The 26,415-nt window shown below is 34.0% G+C and overlaps 2 protein-coding genes across 2 annotated transcripts in view; one reads left to right on the top strand and one right to left on the bottom strand.

The window, feature by feature from the left end:
- The window catches only part of Nlg3 (Neuroligin 3), a 386,793-nt gene that overhangs the window by 162,634 nt on the left and 197,744 nt on the right, over positions 1-26,415 (top strand). The gene's annotated exons all lie outside the window — the stretch shown is intronic.
- The window catches only part of LOC105153653 (uncharacterized), a 58,656-nt gene that overhangs the window by 24,982 nt on the left and 7,259 nt on the right, over positions 1-26,415 (bottom strand). The gene's annotated exons all lie outside the window — the stretch shown is intronic.

Raw genomic sequence — 26,415 nt, 5'->3', positions numbered from 1 at the left:
ACAATCTATAATTCCACGATAGAATCTTATTTATAATTTCATACACATACCATATATTTTTTGACATAAGACGTTTTATTTTATATTTTATGTATACGTGTGTTTCAATTTTCCAAACGCTTTTGTATTACACGGCATATAAAATTATAAACAGAATTCTATCCTGAATCCCCACATAAATTATAGATTATCTAGAAAGAGAATTTTTATGCTGTAGAAATTTTAAAATATTATTTTAATAATGTATGTCTTTATGCAAATGGACGACCTTTATTGTAAAAGAAAACCAAAACTTTGGTTTTAGTTCTAGATACTTACTGATTGTGAATGGCAAATGAAAACCAAAAGCCACAATCAATATTCTCTTAATATCTAAAATTTTTTAGACAGCAATAGTAAACTTCAAAATTATTGCATGACAAAATACTATTTATTATTTAACAAAATATTTTCAACTTTCTGACAATATGTTCAATTATTATTATTTTTGTTAGAAGAAAATAACCAAAGAACTCAAAAGAGATCTTGTTATTTTGTATGTTTTTATTTTGTTATGATTTAAATTGGTTACCGCAACCGAGATATTCTGTGTTTGATGGTCTTGAGACGAAATTTGCCATCTGTTTGGACGACAACAGTATTCTCGTTGACAATTTTGCGAATAATAGTATTGATGGAAAAATAAACAAGAGAAATATTTACGGTCACCCGCGGCGGCCATCGAATGCTGCGGAAAAAAGTGGGAAAAGGAAAAATGTGTACGATTTGCGGCATTCCTTTCATGAGTTTCTCTTCTTATTTGTTTTATTTCGATTCTTCAGTCTCCATTTTATCATGTCTTCAGAATTATATGTCAGGAAGAATATAACCGGTTATTTCAGTGACGAACATCTTCCACTGTTCGCCAGATACAATTTCTGGAGCTGCATAGAAGGAATAAACACATCTTCGGACACGTTTAGCCGCTGCTTTTTACCACGTATACGATTACTTCGAGCTTAATATTACATTCTCGAATTGAGGAAAAGCTTAAAATGCATCTCAGGAAAGAATCAACCGAGACTGGCATAGGTAATTAATCCTACTTCAAAATTTCCTTAATTGGATTTATTATCGTGGATTTATTATATTTTTATATTTTTGTTTAAAGTTAACATAATTGATAAACGATACTTTTTTTCATTTTGAAAATAAGAATAAGATTATATGACTTAAAATTATGCAAGATTGTGAAAAACATTTGTTATAAATTTTTCATAACGTAGTTAAAGAAAATGTCTGTGTCCATTTAAATATCAATTACATATACATATACGAGTATGTCGAATAATTTAGCCAATTTAACGATGGATTTAATCAATGCAAAAGTATTTGAAAAATTTAGAGTAGAAAAAGATTGAGAGCTTTTATACGTACTTAGTATTAGAAATTTAAAAAGTTTCATTAAATTAGGGCATAATAAATGTCACTCACGCTAAATCTCATTAATTCTCCTCTATTCTCATTATGAAAAGAATTGCGTGAGAATTGTGTTAGCCGTCTTATTCCAAGCCGTTGACTGTTCTTTTTATCAATGTCCAAAGAGTAATGGTAGCAGTCGTTTTCCAGGATGCGAAACATCCTCAGCATCTGGTCCGACGCCATAGTCTAGAATTGAAGTAATGAGAAAACATCTATAAAGACGTCCACGTCTCTCTTCCCTCAAGATAATAACAGCGATTGCACTTCCTCAAAGATTCATGAGGTTATGACAAGAGGTAAAATATACGCGTATCTTTTCATGTGCTGTAGTGTACGTGAATACAATTGCCTTAATTTCTCGCAATTATAAATAATTATATTCAACAAGCTCGGCAGTTTTAATCCCCCGCAATCTGGAATCTTTTGATACAAGCAAAATTTCACTCTGAAACTTCGAAGTGAAGGAAGATGGAGTCTAGTTTCTCCTCTTAAAATATCTTATTAAAATATCTGAAACCTATTTGGTGATATAACGGAGATGTTGAAAGATATATATATAACTCCAAAGTTTTTTGAAAGCCTACAAAGAAAGAATGGTTTTGCTAAAGTATCTAAAAATTTAGCTAGATACAGATCTGAATAGAATTTTGTTGGATTTTGTTGGAAAATAATTATAATGTAGGACTCTCAAGCTGATTGCCAGAATGTCAAAACTTTTTGCAGCATTGCTCATCATGCTTGAAATTTTAATTATTTTTATGCTTAAACAAATTTATTTTCAGATCTGTATCTAGCTAAATTTTCAAATATTTTAACTTCAGCAAAATCATATTGTACTTTCCGTGTAGAAGAGTAAAAACAGGTTGCAGACGGAGGATTAGAATGCGTATATCTGATTATTATATCATAAACGGTACATCATAAACGGCTTTTCGCAGCTTATAAACGCTCTATTTACAGCATAAACAAATTATGTGGCCACAACGTAAGGTGAGGAAAAGAAGAAACCTAAAGACATTTCCATAGCGTATTAGTATTCGTTTTAAGTCGCGGTCACACTGTACCGTGACTTTTTCTTCCTTCGGGCCGAAAAGCTTTTAAGCTCCGCTTTAAAAAGGACAGTCCGGTTATCGTGGTGCGCGTAAATATGTCTAGACGCGAGGTAGAACCTGCCCGTTTCCTGTCCGCCACGCAGGATAAGCCGCGCGACTCCTGGCTAGGTTCCGCGGGATAAGTCCTGCGAGTTCTACGCTTCATGCATTTAAACGCGTTCTCTAAAAGCTTTATTGCATTTAATAACGCGATACTGTAACGCTTAGCTTTCCGCTGGAAATGCGATTAACTTGCATTTCTATTATCAGTAATAGTCTTTTATTATTCAAGCAAGAATTTATCTGCACTCGCAGTAATGCGGTATTGACCCCGGTAGAGATTAATTTCGGCTTTCATCTTTAATGCTCGTACGTTTGAAACAATCCTATGGTTCATTTCTCTCCTCAAAGGAGAATATAATGAAAATTAAAGGAGATGTAAAAATATGAATTTTTGAGTATTTAAACATGACATCCACGAGGTATTGCTTTAACTTTAAATCGCTTGAAAGCTTCTGAATTTTCACATTGTAAAAGGTTTGAAATATTTTTATAGAAAGAATTTTAATTTTAATTGTAACTTGTAATTATTCAGTTGAATAAAATGTACCATTATGTATAATCATATTTTTATACAAAAGACATAACTAATTAGACCTCGCAGCTAATTTTTTACTTTAATGCTGAGCTAGTTGTGCTCATCTTGCAAACGTGTCCATTTTTAAATTAAATTACTTTATATATATATGCGTGCGTGCGTGTGCGTGTGTGTGTGTGTACGTGCGTATGCTGTATCTTTGCAGGATTTTAAGATCTATTAGCATCAATGGCATCATTATTAAATTGACAATCAATCTAATTTGAAATATTAATTTTTATCCATACTAACAGAGAGATGCATTAGAATCCGTTTTTTTCATCTATTCAGAATGATTAAAAAAATCTCTAAAAATTCACCAACATACTTTCGACTTTCTAAAATAAATATTGACACTTTTGGAAAATAATAAAATGTAGTGTAATTTATAATTACCGGAAAGACGCAAAGAAACTTGAACAGGAATCGCTCGGTAACTAGTGGATCCCCCTTGATAGGGTAAAGGGTTAATATTTCAGCTTCAGTTTGTGACTTTAAACCAATCAAATCGGCGCACAATTTATAAAAAAATATATTGAATAATATCAGCAAAAAATTTGTATACAACCATTATTGAGCAGCAAAAGTCCTTTCGATCGAAAATAGAATTAATTTGTCTCTTATTTGATTTATTATTATCTGTCTTAATTTCTATTTATAATCGTCTGTACGTACATGTATGCAATTATAAATTATTGATGAGCGATTTTAAATAAATAAACAATACATATCTAAATGTAAACGTACATTCGGAATAACTTTATTAAAATTCAGAAATCTATCAGAACTTTGTAAAACATAAACAAACAATTTCGATTTGTAGTAGTTATGAAGTTCCCTCGGTACATTATAATTCAGCTTTGCAATAATCATGAAGTTCCCGGGCAACATTACAATTTCGATTTGCAATAATCATGAAGCTTCCCTCAAAATCAAGCAACTTCGGTTGGAAATGTGGCCGTCCAAATCTAACTCCTCCGATCGTTACTGCATACCTGCCACAGGTCGCAGTTTATCCCACGGGCTACGCACATAATTTATCGCGGAGGAGCTAGTGGAGGGTATGAGGGTGGGATGGGGTGGGAGGGGGGGGAGGGGAGGGGTTGCGACCGGAGAGTTGGCAATTCGAAATGGGAGAGAGAGAGAGAGAGAGAGAGGTTATATTACCCTCCCCGTGTCCCCGCTGTTTGTATTTCTACTGCAGCGAGTGTAGCATTGCCTCGAGCGTCGTTTTCCAAAATTACGACACGATACCGTTACATCCGCTTGAGCGATGTACCGCGGCACGTCAATCGTTATACATTCTCCACTATAATCGATCGACCTCACTTCCGGTCAAATACATCACCCGTCTAGAGGCCACGGAAGCAACCACCGTGAATCCGCTGTGGTTTTTGGTGGCGGTTGTCTGCGTGAAAATTTGTGTGCTCCCGATACTGCTCTCTTGAAATTTTCTGTATTTAAAAGATACAGCTATTTTCCTTATTTGATTTTCTATATTTAGAATACTGACGTTTTCATATATAAAATTATTAAACTTGACAATTTTTTTTTTTTAAATCATTGAAAATACGTAGAGCTTATAATCTCTCCAAAAATCTCTTTGGTATTCGCTCATTTCCAACTATTTGAATTCCTTTCTTTTCTATATTTTGTAAAAAAAAATTTGACAAATCAAAAATTCTAAAAATCCGAAATTTTATAGAAATGCAAATATATTACAAACATAATTGCATAGCTATTTTGTTTTGCACAAAATGATTCCACGGGGGAAAAATGCTTCCTTCAAAAAGAATACAGATTTTTCATATTTTTGCTAACATTACTCTGAAACTATAGGAGATACATTTTAAAGGGATGCTTCACCATTAAAGCCATTTTTGCCGAAACAAAAAATAGCTGCGTGACTGGATTGCACTCCATTGTTGTGATTTATTTCTATATTTTTAAATTTCTATATATTTTTTTCAGATTACCGAATCTTCATTGTCGGCGCGATTTACAACGATTTACCGACGTTCCATTATCATGATCAGAACTCACTGCTAAAAAGGCTTTCATTTTCGCATATTATACTTTACATTTAATGCTATGCATAACTCCCGAGTTGCATTTCGTATATGCATATTGCTGTATCTCGGGGCATTCCGTAGAGATTCCTCGCACTCGAGGCTCGTCACGGATATCGCGCGCATTCCTCGCACAAAAGTCGTTACATCGTTACGCCCTCGCATTCAGCTTCGCGTATTTCCCTTTTTCCCTTGTACAGTGTTTCCCTCCGGCCATTTACGTTTACTCGTAGTCGAGTTCGCTGGAGCGTGCCGACTAAACTATATAATACATATACGAACATACCACGCAGATCTGGAGTTTAGGGTACTCTGATTTTCAGCTTTCGCTTCGTGAAAGTTTAAGATTTCTTTGATTTTTTTTTTCCAGAGCGAAAATTTTTTTTTACACCTTAAAAGTACTCCTTTAAATATCACGTTAGTAGGGCTTTTCTTTTTTCAATTATTACATAACTTTAAAAATGCATCGATTTAAAGATTAATTACAAGTGTAGTAGTAGAAATATTGAATATTCTTGAGATTTGGACTTGCTTGAATTCGTAGTTTCCGAATTATTTCCGAGACGTTTAACATTTTCAATTTTTTAAATTCTGTTATTTTGAATATCTTGAATTTTGACCTGTGAAATTAGAGATTATGTGCTCTTTAGATCGAATCAAATTGGAATTTGATCCGCCCGTAACATAATATAAACCAACGTAAATTAGCCAAATCTAACTGTATACGAGGTGAGGTGAAGCGAGGTATGAATCTCTCCGCGTGTTTCTAGGGTCACTGGTTTTCCAATTAACACGGTCAAAAATGCATATCGATTTGTCGCTGGCAGATTGTACGCTTGGCCTGAGGCCATTATAAATGAGGGTATTATGACTTTTTATCGCATCGCTGCTGGTCCCAGATTCCGACGATTATATCTCAAAATACCTCATCGAAATGTATGAAATATCGCACGGATACCGTGACCGTAACGATCAATGGCCTCGTGGCAAAAGGCGTCGCGATATATCACATAAAATATGTTAAACCGTAGTACGCTACGTATTGTGTCCATGCTCCATTCATCAAGAATGACTGCAATGAAAAATTCCAAAACGTAAATTCGGAGCAACTATTATCATTTACCATATCGTGTTTCGACATACCGGCGATTCCAAAATTTTGCTTTGGAATATTCTACCTTTGAAATTGCGCTATCGATTGTATCTATCGCATTAGTACATTGCAGGCAACTTTTTGTTAAACTGAAATAAAGGCATTCTCCGAAAATTAATGTAAAAGTCTAAAATAATTTCTTATTATCAAAACGCAAAGAGATCCAACTCGACCGATACCCATAGCTCATTATTATTTGACGAATAATTTCATTTTAGATTATTCATCGATCTATATATTTAATCTTTACGCAAAGAATCATAATCTTGGAATATTTAATTCATAAAATGCTGATTTACGAATTACTCGTTATTTCTATAATCTGATTAATGAATGATAAATTTTAATCATTATTTATTTGAATAATGATAAAGTATTTTGCAAACATTTAACATGTTGTCTTTAGTCATATAATGATCATAGCTATCTATAATAAATTATTAAATTATTAGACATTTTTTAAATAATTACTACAATATATCTATGGTTATAACGTAATGTTAAACTGAAAAGCTCTCATAAATTATATCAAAGTCTTATTTGATCGATAATCTATAATTTGAAATCTATCAAATATTATCCAAAATATGAATCTGTAATTAATTATGTTCTCAATTAAGGATTGAAAATTATTGTACGTGACTATGAATTCCAGCCTAAATGATTCCAAATGGAACTTGAATGAAACATATACTATTTTTTTCAAATGCATGACAATTGACTTATCTAGTTTCTAAACAACTAATTCAATTATCGCAGATGAATGCGGCATTAAAAATACAATCGTCTCTGAACAGGCTGCATGCAAAAACAGGCTGTACAAGGAAAACTGCAGATGTCGAATTTACAGTACAATACGCTAGGCATTCCGAGGTAAATGCATTCTTGAAGAAAACACTCGTAAATTGTTCCGCGTAGAGGCTAGCACGGAAATGCATTAAGAAGCAGGTTCTCGGTTGAGAAGTTGGTGACTCCATTGCCCTTGGTGGATAATTGAACGCCAAGGTGAGAGGCGCGTGCTAAAAAAGAATAGGGATTCCCTCCCTTTGTATCTGCGAGCCTCGCTTCCGCAATCTTTGCCAGAGCGCCGCCTCTTCAGAGAGGCCAACTTAATTTACAGATGGATTCAGAGAGCCGTGAGATATCAAGAGAAAATAATTAAATGAAGAACGGCTACTCTCGCCGACTGAAAATACTCTCTAAGTAATGGATACTCCACGCCGCGTTTCAATCATTGCACCGTGCCATAGTAGTGGTTTCACCGTTGTTTACCTTTATCTCAATTGTGCTGGGGTTGAGATTAGACCTATTGTGGTTTGTACAATGTCTAATGTTTGCCTCTTTAAAGACAATGCACAATTGTGAATGATAGAACATCGAATTCAAGAAGTACTCTAGAATTTCAAGCTAAAGTAGTTATTTTTACTCTCTTTGTTATTCGTAATCAATATTATTATTATTAAAAATATAAATATATTTTCGTGCAATGCCCGAAATGATTAAATTATGTATATACAAGGTGTCCCGAAAGTTTTTGCCAATCGCTTTTGTGTAGATAGAGCGGACTAAACTGAGTCGAAAAGTCCTCTACTATTTTGCAATTTTCCCAATAAATAACAAGATATTAATTATTAAAAATTGATAAATATTGGTCTTGAATAATTTTTTACTTAAATACTATCAACTTTATAGAAAAGCTGCAAGAGACCAAAATCATTTATTTTCTTCTCATAAAGTTATAAGAATTTTTTCAAAATCTTTTCAGAATTTTTTAATACCGTATTTTCTCATGTAAAAATAAGAAAATGCAGTACTAAAAAGTTGATAAAACATTCCGAAAAAATTCTTAGAGTTCTATGAGAAGAAAATAAATAATTTTTGTCTCTTGCAGCTTTTCTATTTTGAGTAAAAAATTATTCAAAACTAATATTTGGCAATTTTTAGTAATTAATATTTTGTTAATTATTACGAAAATTGCAAATTGGTAGAGGACTTTTCGACTCAGTTTAGTCTCTATCTACACAAAAGCGATTGGCACAAACTTTAGAGATACTCTGCGTACATCGTTCTCTTATTTGAAAATTATATTCCTAAAACTATATTATTTTTGTCATTATTTTTGAATAGTCAATAATTTTCTGTTAAACTGAAAAATCATTTTTTCTCTTTCTGAGAAATTTATTTTTGAGTTGTGTTACTTTTGAAGGAAACGATCTGTGATATATATTATCTTGTTTCTTAAAATTATATTTATGTATGGGCAACGACAATCAACTACTGTCTAATAATAACTTATTATCTTCATCAAGATACGTTTCATGCGTCTGTATTTACGACAGAAAAAAGATGGAGAAGAGAATGGATGTTTAGAGCATGATTTGTTCCGGGAAAATATAAAGTTACAGATAGTCTGTGGCGAGTGTGATTGCTTTCATCCATCTTCATAATCCGAACGAGCGGTATCGAGGAGAAGTCAATCCCATTTCGGTCCATTATCTCTATTTAACTATTTCGACTGCGTCGTATCGCGTACGTATTACGTATAGATGACCATTCGGCATTTTTACGATGGGAAACTACCCTTACATTGGCGCCGTCTTGGTATTTGCCCATTGAAAGTTCAGATATTTAGAACACTGGACCTTTGAAACTTCCAGCCATTAGAACTTTCAAACTCTCGAACTTTGAATCTTTGGAAATTTCAATCTGTGAAACTTTAGTACCTTGGATAGTTGGAATTGTTAACCTTTAGTGAAATTTGTGGGTTTTTTGGATATCTGTGATAATGCATCTTAACTCTCACTTTAAGCTACTATTTCGATACCTCGATACATCTCAGTATTGCTTATTTAATATTTAATTTGAATTATTTTTTATACAAATATATTTTTTAATATATAAATTAAATTTTTTTTTTTAGATCGTTCGCATACTTTATTAAAAGGCCGATAATGGAATTTAAAAATACGATTGTTTACCGCAGCTACGCCAATGGGTAGCTTAGATTTTCGACGAGCGTCATCGCTACTGTCCACGCCATTCGAGGATGATGCTACTACCGTTGTGCGGCATATCTGACTGCACTTCAGTCGGCTGCAATCTGCTGAGTGGCATGCACATGTAACATTCATCCCACGGTCGGCTCTTGCTGCGCCGTCCGCGTGGTATTATGGAACTGACCCGGTCATGGAAACACATCGGCCTTACTGCCAGCCATTGTGCGAGTCATGTTAAGAGGACTTACGATGTCCTGTTACATGCCGGAAGCTCCACCGCGAGTGCCACGATTACCTGCTATCTCAATCGATTAAACTCGCGCGAGCAAGTCTCTCATTGTTACGTCATGAAAGATACTTCCGAATGCGTGAATGCACGTTTATTTCGAGCACTTCAAAAGCCGCGTCGACACTTTGAACGTACATAGTTGGAAATACCCTTTCGTAACCCTTTTTCAAATTTTTATACCCTGTACTGAAAAATATTAAAAGATTACCTGCCGTCCCTCAAAAATGTACAAAGATTCAACCTTTCGAAACTGCATTTATGTGCGATTTTTAATTCACGTCAATGAAACTTCGCAAAGCTCGTAAAAAATTTGAAGATTTGACAGATTTCCATTTATATAACTGCGTAGCTTAGTAAAAAATCAATCAGACCGTTATCTGAAATATCAATCTGAAAAGTAGAAATTTCAAGCATTTCTGTAGAATGTTTTTTAAACATTTATTCTCATTTTGATCAATTTTAACAAAGTTCATTCTCGACACTGTGAATATGTCGCTAAAGATGCGTTGTGATATTCTTTTTGCCGCGCGATCGTGATTTAATTTATAGTATTTCATTGTGCAATTATGGAGTGCAGTAGCTCGCATTTAGTCTAACAGCTAAACGACGGTTACATACTTCAGACATTTGGTAATCTGGGAGACTCCCTGGCTACACTCGATTATTTTGATTTGCGACTACTTGAATCGAGGAAGTTATATTATACGAGACTACCAAGATATTTGGAATTATTCATTAAGAGATTTTATTATACTAGACTGCTGAAGATGGCTTGAATTAATCCGAAACGTTCGGTATTTGTTATACAAGTATATATGTAGCACTGAGAAATACATATATATTGATATAATCGCTCCAATTATTGCGAATATTATTTCGGCTCTTAATTTCATTTACTGTTTAAAGTTAATTCTGTTGAAAATTACCCTTTTTGGAGGGATAGAATGGACCATCTCTCAATTTTTTTGCATAATGTAGTTTGATTGAAAACTAATCGCTAATCTTCCTTCTTCTTAAGTATACACATATTTTAGAATTCCTTAATTTTTTCGGGTTTATATTTCAAACGTTCCACATTTTAAAATTTACGAAAGATATTTTCGATAATCTATTTCTCTCTATTGAAGAAATGACAGATGTTATTGTCTATAAGTTTTAAACATTAAAAACATTTATAGGTATTTATAGGTAAATTAATCGCGCAATATCAAAAACTTTCTAATACCAAAATAGATAATTTTAATATCTTCCTAAAAGCTACGCACTCAAACAATAATTACCTCAACGACAACGCTATTATAATACCGCTTAAAGCGATCTACGAAGCACATCGCTTCCGTATTTTCATCTACCTCGTTGCCTGTAATTTTCGTCTACTGAATCCTGGTCTCTAACAATCCCTGCAATCCTGGCGTGTAATCCTAGCGAAGAGACTCACTCGAAAGATTAAGACGGACGTCGTTTACAATCTACATTGAAATGCGTAATTTAACGCGGGTTAAGTGAAGTTTAAACCATGGTCAACTAAAAAGGGTTTGTATCATTTCCATCAGCTAATTGAAGATAATACACTGAGATCAACGGATGGTCCATGAACGCCCTCGCATCCGTGCATAACGCAAACTTCAGTAAATTATGTTTGCGTTGAACAGCTATTTCCGACTGGAAAATAAATATTTTAATAACATGCCGGCTGTCACTGGCTTCTACAAGGAATGAAATATATACCGCTATGTTATCCGGCACAAAAGAGTGGAATCAGATTAAACGCCGCCGTTAGCTTGCTGTCACTTAAAAGCAACTTTTCACATTTGACATTCAATATTGTAGCAATCGCAGATATCATATTTCAATATTGATTGCTGTATAATAAAAATATAGTAGCATAATTACATTCGCAACAACTCGGTGTTCTTATTTGCTGCATACATTATTCTTATACAAGAGGGAAAGGAATTATTTTCAATAATTAAAATTGAAAATCCAATAATTAAAATGTAGAGAATTTACATCTATAAAAATACGAAATATTTAAGAAAGTAGATGTAACGACAAAAATCTAAAATAAACGTATTCACGATTCAAAGAGTGAGGCTGCAAAGTGTCGAGTCAAATAAAGATCTCTACAAATTAAGAATTCCAAGATGCAGAAATTCTAGAAATCGGAGCCAAAATTACGCCGAGAATTGCAAAGTGACAGAAACGTTAGAAAAAATTCAAGGTGATAAAATTTCCAATACAGTCGACAAGAATCCAATGGGATCCGCTGAATTCCCATTAAACTCGAACGATTTTGGCCGCAGAGTGACCACTTGGGAACACAATATGTTCCGCTCGCAGGAATTTCGTCAAAATAAACGTGGGGGCGTGGCAGGCGCGCGGAGCGCGTATCGATTCTCAGCGAACGATACGTTTTCGAACGTAGGTATTAAGCAAACACTTCCAGAATGCGATAAATAAAATTTGTGGAGCCGCGGAAGATTTTATCGAGCGGAGAGAGCGGAGAGTTTACTTCAAGCGGAGCTCTCGGCCGCTATCGGAGGGCGGAATACGGAAACTGCCGGCGGAAGGGAAGGGCGGGAGGTGAGAAAGATTGTTAGAGACGCTGGCGGAGAAGCGATGGGGGATGCACTGTTAGTAAAATAATAGGAACTTTATCTGGAAGTCTAGACGCTCCCGCGGAAACAATTATACAGGGTGCGAGAGGCTAGGCAGAACAGCCCTCAGACGAAGCGAGAGGGCGATATTTATATTCATTAGAATGTAAGAAGTCGAGCGGGGCGCAGTTAGTCCGGTCTACTTGCAGCTTGGAGATGCTTAATGGGAGCTGCACCCGCTGCACGATACCCATTGCGGCCATCTTGCAACGAGAAAAGTGTTGGCTGCCGTTTACGGCCGCATTCATAATTCCTGATGTGCCTCCGCGATAAACTATCCCGACCTCATTAGAAATCGGCCGTCTTACCCGTGGAAATGCTAAAAACGTCTCTGAATTTTTCTTTACTAATGAAATTTTTACTCTGTGAAAAATTATTGCCGACAATCGAATTCTCGAAATCTTGAAAAGAACCACAGCACAGGTTGTCGGTTGTGAAGATTAAAACTTTATTCAATAATGAATTATTTCAGCGTTTATCAATACCCATATCAAAAAATAAGCGATTAAACGTTTCGGCCACAATCTGGCCATCTTCAGTAATTAAACATCCTCTTAAAACGCAAAATTTTTACATTTAGTCGAAATAAGTACAACGGTCATATGTTAAAATAGATTAAAAGTGTTCTTATTAGTGTGACGATGATCGTGCGGCAATATTACAACACCAGCTTATATGCCAGGACACAGTAGAACAAGAATTTCCAGATTCTAATCAGAATAAAATTTATAATCTCGTTAATCTCTTATACACGAAAAATAAAGAGTAGATGCGTTACCTGTTTTACAGTCAAAAAACGAAGCGGTGGATCTCAGACATTACTTTCGCACAATTAAAATTTAGTCACGTGACATTGTGTGTTGTTACTGGTCATATCATGTATTTTACCACTATTTATATACCAAGTGAAACTTTCGAAAGTACCAGAACAATCATCTGGTTATTGATAAACGCTTAAATAATTCATTATTGAATAAAGTTTTAATCTTCACAACCGACAACCTGTGCTGTGGTTTTTTATGTTCTTCGTTTTTTTTAATTTTTAAAATTATAACCACTTTTATTTAAGACATCTTGAAAAGAATTTGCTGTTGAAAAAATAGCGCGTTCATCATCATGTATATTCATATCGTAATGTGTTGATATTATGTCCGCTAAATATGGTCAGTATTGTAAACAGACACCACATTAATTAGGTTGCAAAAGAGCTTGCTAATTCCAACATCAATATTCCATATTCATCGCTTCGAAATACTCTTCAATAATGCTCGCATAAAATGATTTACACAAGCCAAATCATGTAAAGTTAATCGGATAAAATGATCCGTATAAAATAAGCAATATATCTACCTTAAGATAATTAATAATAAGCTAATCTGCATTTTCTAGTAAAATCTATATTTTAATTTAATATTCGAAATCGAGCGAAAGCAATTTCGAAACCTATTCTCCTTCGATAATTGTACAATTACAAAAGTAATTTGGAATTATGTACGAATGCTTCCAAAAGCATAACGTACAAGATAATAAATATCAGATAATAAATATAATATCAATATCATTAGAAATTAAAGACATTGGATAGAGTCGTATTCGCGTAGTTTCAGCATCAGCAAGCATTTTTTTTTTATCAGCTTTTCTTTCTCGAACATGAAAACTGATAATATCATCATGCATTATTAATTTTGAGGACGTCTAAAGAGGAAGCCGATGAGTTAACGTTTGCGAATTTGTTACCGTAACTTTCAAGATCCGCTCGAAAGCGTTCCGATAACTTTTCCATTATATTGATGCGTGAAGAGAGGCTTCGGGATGCCAGTAAGCTGAGTGTTAGCTTTATTGTCAGTCAAAGGCAAAAGCCGCCGGTAAAATAACATGCAGATGAACTTGCCAAAACTTGTGTAACTTATCGGTTACGTTAATCCTATAAAAGAACGTCAGTTTCGTGATAAATCCTTTAATATGTTCGAGACTCTCTTACTGACAACTAAAGTTTATATAGAATTATAATATTATAAGTAATATTATTCGTAAGTATTAATAAGAGAAACGAAGAAGTAAAGAATTACGTACATCTCTATAGCTTATTTTTTTAAATAAAAATAATAACGATATACAGGGCGAAAAAAATTAGGCACAAAGTTTCGTGTTAGTTACATCTCAATAAATATTAAAAAAATAATAATTAATATTTAAAATAGCCATTTTTGGATTTGATACAAACTTTACAAGGCGCTTCGAGAACGCATTATTGCATGGCCACGCATCTTTTCGCGGATAAATTTTCCCAAACAACTAATGAATCTGTCTTCAGTTCACTAACAAATGAAAATCTTTTGGTGCAAAGACTTTTCGATTATTTAATATAAGATGTAGTTAACTGCACAATTTTTTTTTAAATATATATAATTATAATAATTTGATAAACACAAAATTTTGGGGCTATATTTTTATTGTCTCTCTGTAATATTGTACTTTTAAAGAAGATGCACCCAGAGAAAAATTTCTTCGATTCAAACAAATTTGTTTAAATCAAAGAAATTGATTGCTATACGGTTAAAAAAAAGTTTCTTTGATTTAAACGTCATTTCTTGAAATCAAATAAATTCTTCTTTGGTTTGAACTACATTTCCTGAAATCAAGTAATTTTTTATTTAAAGATATTTTTAACTTAAAAAATCAGCAAAAGAAACGGTTTCTTCAAATTAAACATAATTTTTCTCTAGGCGTGTGTAAATAACGTAAAAGAATAAAACTATTCAGAAAGTAGAAAAATGTAAGAATTTAGAAATTTGAAGAATCTAGTTCTGTAATTTTAGTTCTGAAATTCAAGAATTTAATATTTTAGGTTAAAAAGTTTTACCTTATACAAAAAGTACTGGATTTAAAGCCTAATTGTATCAAGTTTAGAATAAGTAACATTAATTATAAATTTCCGGGCGATTGAGAGGAATAATAGCGCAGTGCGTTTGATATTAATAATATATTTCAATTCTTACAGTACAAATCGATCGAACGTTTTAGCTCCATTCGAGCCATCTTCAACGATGAAGTAATTACATGTGATGTTGATGATTGAATTTCATAATATAATATATAATTTATGAAAAATTTAAGAACATCACTAAAAATCTTAATATCAAATTATCTTTCTTTAAGCTAAATAAACTTGATGGGATTATTAAAGTTCAAAAAGATTCACTAGAACGTGATTCAAAAAGAAATGTAGTTTACAAGATTGGTTGTAAAAATTGCAACGTCTCTTATGTAGGACAGACTGGTAAAAGTCCAATATTAGAATCAAGGAACATTGAAATGACAAAAAAAAACTGGAAATCTGTCAGTCATCTCGGAACAGATTACAATTCAAACATAAATTTGATTCTGATAAAATATTAGATAACGAAAGATATTCGAGGAAAAGATTAGTGTCGGAAATGTTTAATATTAAGCTACAAGAAAGTGGTTTAAATATATAAAATGACACTGAATTTTTACACCATGCTTATTTAAACATTCTTAACAAGTTTCGAAATCTCATAACTTTTAAAAAGTTTTTTTATAAAAATAAATAAAGTATGGTTTGACTTAAATATTAATTTACTGATAAAAATTAAAATTGTTTGACTTGTCAAAAATACAGTACGTCATTATAATTTTTCAATCCATGACTTTTGAATCTACACGACATAGACTATCAGATGTTTGACTATTTATATAATGTACATCGAAGATAATGTTTCTAAATTTATTTTATTTTATTCTATGACTTTCCTTTATATCAATATCATGTTTTAATGCTCATTTTTCTAATAAACATTATTCGATGTACGTAACAATATCGAAAGAGATTTCTGAATTTACATTCTGATATTATAATTATTATAATGTCTTCCAGTGTGCAATAGCCAAGTCTTTTCAAGATTCACTTTCTTCTTCACAACGGTTTTGCGCTAATTCTATACTCTTCTTATTCGATCATTTAGCTGTACAGCTTTTTGACGGTTACGTCTCTTAAATTTCGAATGGGAGACTCTACTTGCTGCACTTTAATTTACATTACATGAAATTCATCAACATCACATGTAATTACTTCATCGCTGAAGACGACTCGAATGGAGCTGAAACGGTCGATCGATTGTAATGTAAGAGTTGAAATACTATTGTTGATAAATAAAAAAAACGCGCCAACTATTACGCTATTATTACTCTCAATCGCCCGGAAATTTCTAATTAATGTTTGTTTATTATCTCGAGAGCTCAGTTTAGATTATTATTTTGTATTTAGAATAAGTGTCTCGCAAGAAAAGGACGACCACAAAATGCTGTGGCGTACTTTTTATTGTTAGTAGCGTAATACATCTTTCGGGACTGGATTGCGGTATTTTGCGAACTCTCTTCTAAAGTCAGAGGATTCCATTAAATCTTTCTCAGCATATTAGCGATTCACAGAAATCTATTTTAAGGAGAAGCGACTCCGCCCAGGACATCTCGTGCTACAATTGCTTCGCTTATTTTGTTGGACGAAAACTTAGCACAGCTGCGTTTTCTTGCGCAGGGAAAAGGGAAAAGGGGGTGAGAGGTCGAGAGCAAGAGAGCGAGGCGACCGATGGTTTACAAATCGCAGCGAATCAATGAAGATCGGTTTGTAACGCGCTATTTCATGAAACGACCGAGCGACTCATCCGCTGTAAATTCATGAAGCATCGATTTGTCTCACCGATGCATGAACGGGAGGAAGGCGGTGGTAGCTTCGTGTTTTCGTGCCCGTGCAAACGTACGGAAATAGTCGAAGACGTTTCCCCCGCGAACGAACCATCGCTTCGAGAAGATCGATGAAGCTGCGTTTCTTTGCGAGAGTCATCTGTTTCAATAAACACGCATAAAATGATTGTAGAACGCAAATGAAAGTAGTGCAAACGAAAAGTTAGAAATAGCATGGAAATAGTGTGAAGAAGAAACGAACGGAATACTGAAATAATGTAAAAATAGCACTAAAAAGAAATGTGTAAAAATCGAAATCTAATTTAAAAGGGAATGAAACGTTATTAACGTTATTAACGTTAATTTTAGATTAATAGCAAGCGATAAACATTAGCGAACAACAAACGATACAGAAGTAAATCTTGACAAATAACGCGGTGGCCCATGAAGTTTTTTCTATAATCCGTGATTATCGCCAACGAATCGCTTCCATTTATTAGAGTCATAAACGACTTCAGCCGTTTCTAGAAACTCGTCCAATTAAATGCTCTAATACCTCTAACAAGCAGAATCATTGCAATCGTTCCAATTAAGTCTCATTGATATCAAACTTCTAGCAAACTCCATCACTTCTGGTAGAAGTTGAACAACTATAAATCTAGCCATAGCAATAATCATTTCAAAACAGAGTATAATGTTATCGTTCTTACTACAAGTACAGATTCCATTTTTTGCTGCTCTTGTTATTTGAAGTAACGTAAAAGATGTTATGTAATAAAACATATCTTTTATATTCTGAATGGTTTGTCGAACATATAAAGAAAAATCGACGAGGTTGTCTATCTTTCATAGATGATTTCAATTTTGAACCATTTTCTCTTCACATCGACTAGCTTCATCTTTTAAGCTAGCAAAGTCTATCGCTTCGTGAAGTTCTCTTAGGGCATTTATGAATTCTGTCCAAAATACAATAAACTTTTTTCGTCGTTTCTTTTTCTTCATCTTGTTCCGTGAGTCCTTCCTCAAAAGCGAGATCGTATGGAGTGGACTTCCGATATTAACAGTCGACAGTAATCGAGTCAGGACTTTCCACCCGCTACCGAGTCCTCTCGTGAGTATCCGACGAAGTCCCTCGCAAATGCCTTACTGCATCCTGCAGGCCGCGAGTTAGCCACTTAATATGGGTGGAAAGCGGTACGCCATACGCCGCTTGCTCATCTCCAATCCTACTTGTGACCAGACGCCATCGAAGCGGACAGTAACATATCGGCCGTGCATGCCACGGATTTCGGTTCATCATTATGTAAGTCTCGAATCATGTCGCCCCATCCCTTAGACCCTCGTTCAAGAACCTTCCGGCGACCCGCACGAATATCCGTCTATTCAGCCGATTATGTTTAGCGGCGGTTCCACATTGCGCAGATATCACGCGAGGAATCGAACGTGATCCATGTGTTAATGAACTACTCCAAGCCAAGATTCTATTATATTATACCCAGGTCACACGAATCAATATGTTAAGTTAGGATTTGTGGATTACCTGTTGCGAATTCCCAATTGGTTCTTAAATTTATCCTGTTCACTTTAGAAATTAAAAATTTATAGAACCTACGAAGCTGAAGAAGAAAGGAAACTTATTGGAAAATCGGACCCAACAAAACACGATTAATTGTTATCATTGAGACTGTAGGGTTATCACTTTCAGGCATAAAGACAGGCATGAAGAACCGACGCACAAGTGTAGTTATGAAATAGTTTTTACATTTATTGCTTAGATATAAAAAGTTTCTTTAGGAACAATGTAGTGACTAGAAAGAATTATTTGTTTCTATAGGAAAATTTTTTTCGCCCGGTGATGATAGTTGTTCAATTATTGCGTACGAAAAAGGAGAAAAAGGTTTTCGTTTCGCAGTGTCGAAATGTCGATTATTGTTCTGGGGTGAAAAGCAATAACCAACGTGTGGCAAAAACAAACGAGTTTTCTAATGCCATATATAAAATTTGTCTAATGGTTTGGAGCAACCATCATTTCATCGCTTTCCTCTATTTTCAGCCTCTCGCTCTTTCTCTCTTTCGCTCTTTCTCGTTCTTTTGGTCGACCTTCCTTTTCTTTCTTCTTCCTTTGTATCTCCCTTCCATCGTCTAGCGCTCTTTCAACTCGCGCGGTCGCCGTTTCCTTTCGGCGTACAGTTTGAAAGAACTTAAAATAAACGGCGTACTCGTTGCGACGGCTGCAACTTTCGCTTCAGACGATACTTTCCGCAGTTTCTCGTCATTGTTGTTGCCGGTAAGTCGGATCTTTGTTTCCTGTGTATTGAAGGAGCTGTCGACTGCCGTTGGTCTGTTTACGTGGTTTTTAGGTCTTTGAGATGACGAAAACGGTAAGAGCGGATAATGGATATTAATAACTTACATTAAAACGGTTCAGTGAGTTCAGCTTATACCTTTGAATTAAATTTTCTGGGGAGGATTAGCGTAGAACTGTAAGCATCTGTAAGAATCCAAGACACTTTAGATGCAAGACATCCAGTATTCGATGCAGTTAACATCCAAGAAATGTAGTTTCTAAGAGCCTCGGAATTCGAATAAGCCAATCCTGAAGAGTTTCTGAATTCAGGACATCTCCAAGGAAGGATTTATGGATTCCTATTACGTCCTTTGAGATATTTAAAATCAAAGGATTTAAATAAAAATAATTATCATTTAACTAATCCGAGATTGTTGTTTCATGATATTTACAGTTATTATCCGCATACAGATCATTCCGGCAATGTTGCAGCAATATTGTTGCAAGTTTCTATGCTGTATGGATATGTATTTCTTATTCCTCGTTGTTAAAATTTTTATCCTATAAAGAATTGATACATCTTGAAATTTCGACGCATTTCGAAAACTTATCCGTCTTTCTCAATATAAATAAATGATGTATGTGATGCGATGCCGGTTAAACGGAAGTAGCAATAAAGAGACGAAGAGAAACTGACTGGGGCAACTTTTGCGACACGAGCCATTAGACGCAGCCTTTGAGGACGAACATGTATTTCACGAAACTCTAGAACACGAAACTGACGAAAACGCACGGTTTCGCTTTCTGACGTAACAAAGCCAATTTCTTTGGAGCGTTGCTCGTAACGTGGCGAACGGATCGAACTTCCCGGTGATCTGAACTTTTTTCGCAAACGTAGATTGTCACTGATAAATGTTTTTCCCAGGATCTCGGGATCTTGTTTATCAAAGTTTCCTAATGAACGATGTATTGACAAATTATTTTCATTAATCAGGCTTTGAAACTTCACTAAAAATGATAAGCACATCAAAGAATGTCCAGCGTCATCGGAGCTAAACAGGATGATAAAATAAGCTTAACGTGTTTCATTTCGCTGATAGCATCTCTTTCACCAAAGTTTCATGAAAAAAAGGAAATCCAACTAAGAAGTTTTGAAGGAAACCGTGCTATGTAAGCGGTCACCGACTCCTTTCAACCGATTAAGAGCTCCTGCCATCCTTTGTTAGATGTTTTCGGCGAGCTTGAAATTCTGCAGGTTTCTTACATTCGAAAGCTCAGCTACGCGAACTCTCTCGATCAATGAAAATAAAAATCTTGAATTCCCAGATTTATGAAATATTTCTGATGTGTAATTCTCACAAAGTTTAAGACATTTAGTCTTAATAAATAATTGAAGATTAAGTTATTCTTTAAACACTTATCAACAGCAAATGTATTATAATATCAGAAAATTGATATGTTTACATTAAGGATGTGACTACATATAATTTTATTACAATCACTTTTGAAAAAGTTATATTTTTTTGAAAATTGCCCATTTTTGGAGGTAGATGGTCCCTTAATTTTTTAGAATAGTATGTATAATTTTCAATTTTAATAAATCCATCGTCTTTTAATGTTCCTGATGCTGTTGATGCTAATCATCTCTCATTTATTTTCCCTCCTCTTTGGCCTTCATAAACGCCGAGCGGCATCATCGAGGGGCCACCGTTATTCCAAATTTATGGAACCTTCACTGTGAGAGGTAGAAAAATCGGCCCCACGCGGCCGCTCCGACGTTTTAATTTGAAACCGCTCGCGGCGCGGTTGGTAAACAAAACTTATTCCTGGTACATTTTGGCCGGCGAACACGCACGGTGAGAAACCGTGATCGGGCGATGAAAGATGTGCTGAGATTGCGAATAAATCGGAATCGTTCTGTCGCAGGTTAAAGGATTTATTCTGCGTAAGATATGTTCGCTCTATTAAATATTAAAACTTCGGGTATGTTACAATTAATTTTTTTTTTTTTTTCAAGAGTAATATTATGTCTATGAAATGGATACATATTTCCAATGATCACAATGCGATTTAACATTATTTCTTTTACTACATAATGTTTTAATTTAAAAAATATGAATATAACATCGATATAATAGATAGCACTCAAAGAAATGGTCGATTTGGGAATCAAATAAATTATATACCGGATTAAATTTTACATCATTTTACAAAGGTTTTTTTTTAACATTTTGCCGTATAATTATTTTACAACATTACGATGATTAAATGACAATTTATGTATGATTTACATATAGTTCCGTAATATAAATCCAACTTTATTCTTTATTTTTTACGACTCTACTACTCATGGATATACATGAGAGTGACACAGACAGTATGTGTATTTGAGTGGGAAAGGATGAAAATGAAGGCGAAAAATACGAAGCAGTAAGGGAGGGAGTTGGCTTTCAGCGATCGTAACCCCTGTGGCGCTGTAAAATATCGGAAAATTCATTAATGCTCGATCTACGGTGCACAGTCGAATAAATCTCGCCCGAGGGCGAGATTTACAGAGACGGAGGGAAGCAATATGGCGACGTACCGAATATGCGTCGACCGTAAGGAGAATCTCAAATGCTAGCTTTCTCACCTCGATATTCAGATTCAAATCTGCGAGCAGACAATCCAAAGAGGATCAGAATCGCAAGGAAGCAAGAGTTTGAAGAATCAAGGATTATCTTTACATGACGAAACAGAGAATAATAAAATCACTATCGAATTCAATTGACATTTGATCTACGTTTAGAATTTAGACTTAGACGGAAAGCAACCCTCCTAAAGGATTAAACATTACTTATCATTTCAGAGGATGGCTATGTTTTTTTTTCCATTAATTAGGATTCAAAAAGACATCATAAAAATTTCTTCTACGATTCGTTCCTCTGGGAGGCAAATTCACACAGCGTTCACAGAATAAATAATTTTTGTATTTATTTACGCATCTTCATCAATATTTATATTCTCAAAAATAAGTAATTATGCAGACAAGCGACATAAAATTCATTTAGTTCTTCAGTTTTAATTTAAACCATCTCAACAATTTGTGTACCTAAATCTTTAAATATTGTACTTCAGCAAAACTGTTCTTTTCGTATTTTATGATGATCAAATTGATTAATTAGGGGAAACCGGAAGTTGTTACACGGGATAAGTTTTTACAGTTAGTTTTTTTAGTTGCCATAAGGGGCAGCACATTTTTATGAATTTTCATATGTGATTCTTATTGTATTCTACAACTTCACTTAGTTTAGTCGCCATATTTAAATTTTAGAAGACACTATGTATATTTTCTTCATTTTCACTATTAAAAATAAATATTTCATTGTATAAATTGCTTGTGTGTGTATATTAATACGGAAAAAATTGCTAATCAAAAATTGTAACAACTTAGTCTTCTCTACTTTGTTTTTATTTATCTCAACAATAAAATAGCTTAATTTCAACTCAATAATAGCGTGATTATACGTAAAGTAAATTCGTGAATAGCAGGGACAGAGAGAGAGAGAGAGAGAGAGAGAAAGAGAAAGAGAAAGAGAGAGAGAGAGAGAGAGAGAAAGAGAGTGGCTTAGGTAAAATTAACAAGCGAGAATCACTTCACTTTCGGGAGTAAAGTACGTGTAGGTATATCGTCGATATAATTATACGTATTTTGATGGGGCACTAAGCATAAAGTACTGCAAGTACGTGCACCCTCCTACTTCCTCCTCTCCTTTCATGCTCTTTCCTTCCTTGGATAAAGCACGATGGAAGAGAAATTGGTCTCGTTGGAACCATAGAACGACAAGGCGGTACAAAGGCCGTGTTAGCTTGGCGACTTTCTCGAGTACCACTCGTGCACACGTTTTCCACTCCAGCTTCACTCAACCCCAAAGCTGAGTTCCACCGAGATAGGGCAGTCATCAACGCACGTTTTATTCCAAATCCGATATATCTTTCGCAGAAGGCTAACACCGCGACACGTAATAGTAATTTCGTGTCCGCAGCTTCTCCCTTAATGTATTCGTTAATGAGTTAAGTTCGTCAAAATAGAAATAAAATTAAAATATCTAACCAAATTTTCAACCAACATTTGCATCACCCTGAGAGACTAAGCGTGATGACGGTTGACATAATCGCGTTGCTTTGATTATTATGTAAATATCTACACATTTATTCTGTGTTAGAGAACATAATTATTACTACAATTTTTTTACTGAAAAATGAAAAGATCTGTTACTAGTCTTTTATTATACACGATGACATAGTTTTTGATTTTGATTCAATTGACTATTCTATATAAATTAATGTAAATGGAAAAATAACTTCTCATCACTAGTGAATTAATTATAGTAATTATTTAATCATAAATTGATATTTAATTGTATTAGGTGTTGGAATTAATTCGTAGCGTTTTACAAGTGATGGGAAGTACTTTCATTAATGTATTTTTTAATGCTCATGTGAAATAAATAACATTCTTTCATTAAAAACGCTACGAATTAATTCCAACACCTAATACAATATAGTAATTGTAGAATAGTAGGATAGTCGTTGAAGAAGATTAGATTATCGTTTTTTTTTTATGAAAATGTTAACTAAATTGATTCTCAATGTGACAACCGAAAAACTAGTCAAATACAATTTTACAATTATGGATTTTCAAACTTCAGACTAGATACCTATTTCGTTTCGTAATATCTTAACGCAGGAAATAGTATATAAGATTAGCTTAGAACAATAATTTTTATTATGTATCATATGTAAATTCGTTGACATTATAAGGAGTTATATAAATATGTTTTCTTTATTATCACAGAAGACTTTAAATTTTATAGCATTATATGTACGTAATTAAAGACGAATTTTATTAGTTAACTACAATTGCTCATTTATAAAAAGTCTTGACATTTTAATTTAGAATTTGTCAAGTTAATAAATTTTAACACTAAAATGCGAAGCTTCTATAAAGAGAGAAATTTGTAACGCAAAATATGTATTAAATATGTACTAAAAATGTTATATTGTTTAATTAATTTTTTGAGATAGGTAATTAAAAAATTTCATTTCTCAAGATAGCAAGACTACCGCAATTGCGGTAATTACGGTATTTATGAACTAAGCTTTTGCTTTAATGGGTTAATGCCTATCTACTAAGAAAACGCTGAGGAAATCTAGTGCTACTTATCGTGTTTATCTGAAGAGATACGAAGTGCTTTTCTCAAACAGTGATAAAAAGATTAACCTATTTTCACATTGGAAAGAGGACATGGATAAAGAAGATATGTCACATTCTTGAAGAAGTTAGTTGAAGAAGGGAGTTATACCATATTAAGACTATGTATATAGATAATAGCATATTTTAAGTACGAAAGTTAAATTAAATGTAATATTTAACCAAATAAAAAATTATGAAAAAATTACAGATTTTTCCATATTATATTTAAAAATAATACAAAAAGTTTCACAGTGAAAAAAACTTGGATAAAAATTATTTCAATAAGAAACATGTTTTTACAAAATAATTAAAATAAAATGAGAAAATTTTTATTTAAATTATAAAAATTCATTATAAAATATTGACCTTATTATGTGAACCGTTTTATATGAACATTTATTTTTATATAGAAAGTAAATTTAAATTTTTAATTCCAGTCCAATTTTCTGTAAAAACTATGCACATTTAATATATCTTTAAAAACATAAGAAATCCAAAATCATAATAATATATTAAATATTCTAGCTCGAACTATTTAGGTTATAAGAAATTTAAAAGCTATTTATCTTATGAAAAAATACTTAAGCGAAAGTTAAATAAAGCCAATGTTTATTTATCAATTAAATAAATCTTTATTCAAAGATTGTTATTTATTTAAAATAATTACATTCATAATGTATAAATATTAATTATTGTAATTTAAAACCAAATAGCTGCAGTATTTTTTGAATGAAGATTGGCTTTTATTAATTAAATTAATTGATAATCGTCGGCTTTATTTAATTTTTCCTTCAGGTGCCTGAGATTCCTCCATTCTCCCTCCTCTATAATATTATATTTTCCATAATTTTTTTTCATATCGGTTTCAATAATCAACATGAAACGTAGGGAAACACTGAAATCGATCCAGTAGATAGGATTTTGGAATCGAAATCGTGTTGCATCGTGGAAATGCAATGGAAAAAAATTTTCGGCTCATGGCGGACGTATCACAGCGTGAAACAGACGCGCTGACGCATCGGGATGGTGCGGTTTTGCGAGTGATACCTCATAGTAGCTATGCCGAAAGCCCCGCCGGTCAATTCGATTTAGAATTCTTGCAGATATTTCCATACGCTCGTAAATAGCCCGGCGACGCGAGTTTTAACCCACTCAGGCCAACAGTATTGTAAAATGGTGAATACGCGCATCGAGGGGGCGACCGACCGACCGACTGGTCACGGCGAAATGAATATATGCGGACGCAGCGAATGAATTTATAACGCGCACGCGAAAACTGAACCTGCCGTTCCTTCCACCATGACGCCGCACCGGCCGGCCCCGTAAATCGATGGCAGCTGTTTTACGCAGTTGACCGTGTGGAAAAGCTCGTTGCAGAGCCGAATGCACCCGCATAATCGCGAGCCCGCGCGAGATGGAACGGTCGATCCAATCCCTCTTTTTTCCTAGTGATATTTCATGTTTCGTTTGCTGTAGCCAGAAAAATCTGAGGAAAGTTTCCATTCAATGCCAGATATTTTCATTCTCCCGAAGAATTACTTTGCCTGCGGCGTTAAAGAATTATTCTCGACTTTAAATATGAGAATCATCCACGCTAAATTATATATACATCATGGGATGTAGAGAATAGGAGGTCGAATTTATATGGATGAGGCCAAAAAGTGTGGTCAAAAGTGGTCATCTGAATTAGTTCGATCGAGATGTCGCTTTCATTTTCCACGACAGCGTTCTCGCAGTTTGCATGATAGATCATATCAATTTTACATGAAAAATGCTCCATTCTTCATGTAGTTTTAATGACAATTTATGTCTTCCTGTTATCTATCAGAACATGA

This window comes from Acromyrmex echinatior, chromosome 17, assembly GCF_024713525.1.
Source record: "Acromyrmex echinatior isolate Ae372 chromosome 17, ASM2471352v2, whole genome shotgun sequence".
Classification (NCBI taxonomy): domain Eukaryota; kingdom Metazoa; phylum Arthropoda; class Insecta; order Hymenoptera; family Formicidae; genus Acromyrmex; species Acromyrmex echinatior.
Note: the sequence above shows the minus strand (reverse complement) of the source record. Positions and strands in the feature narration are given on the sequence as shown.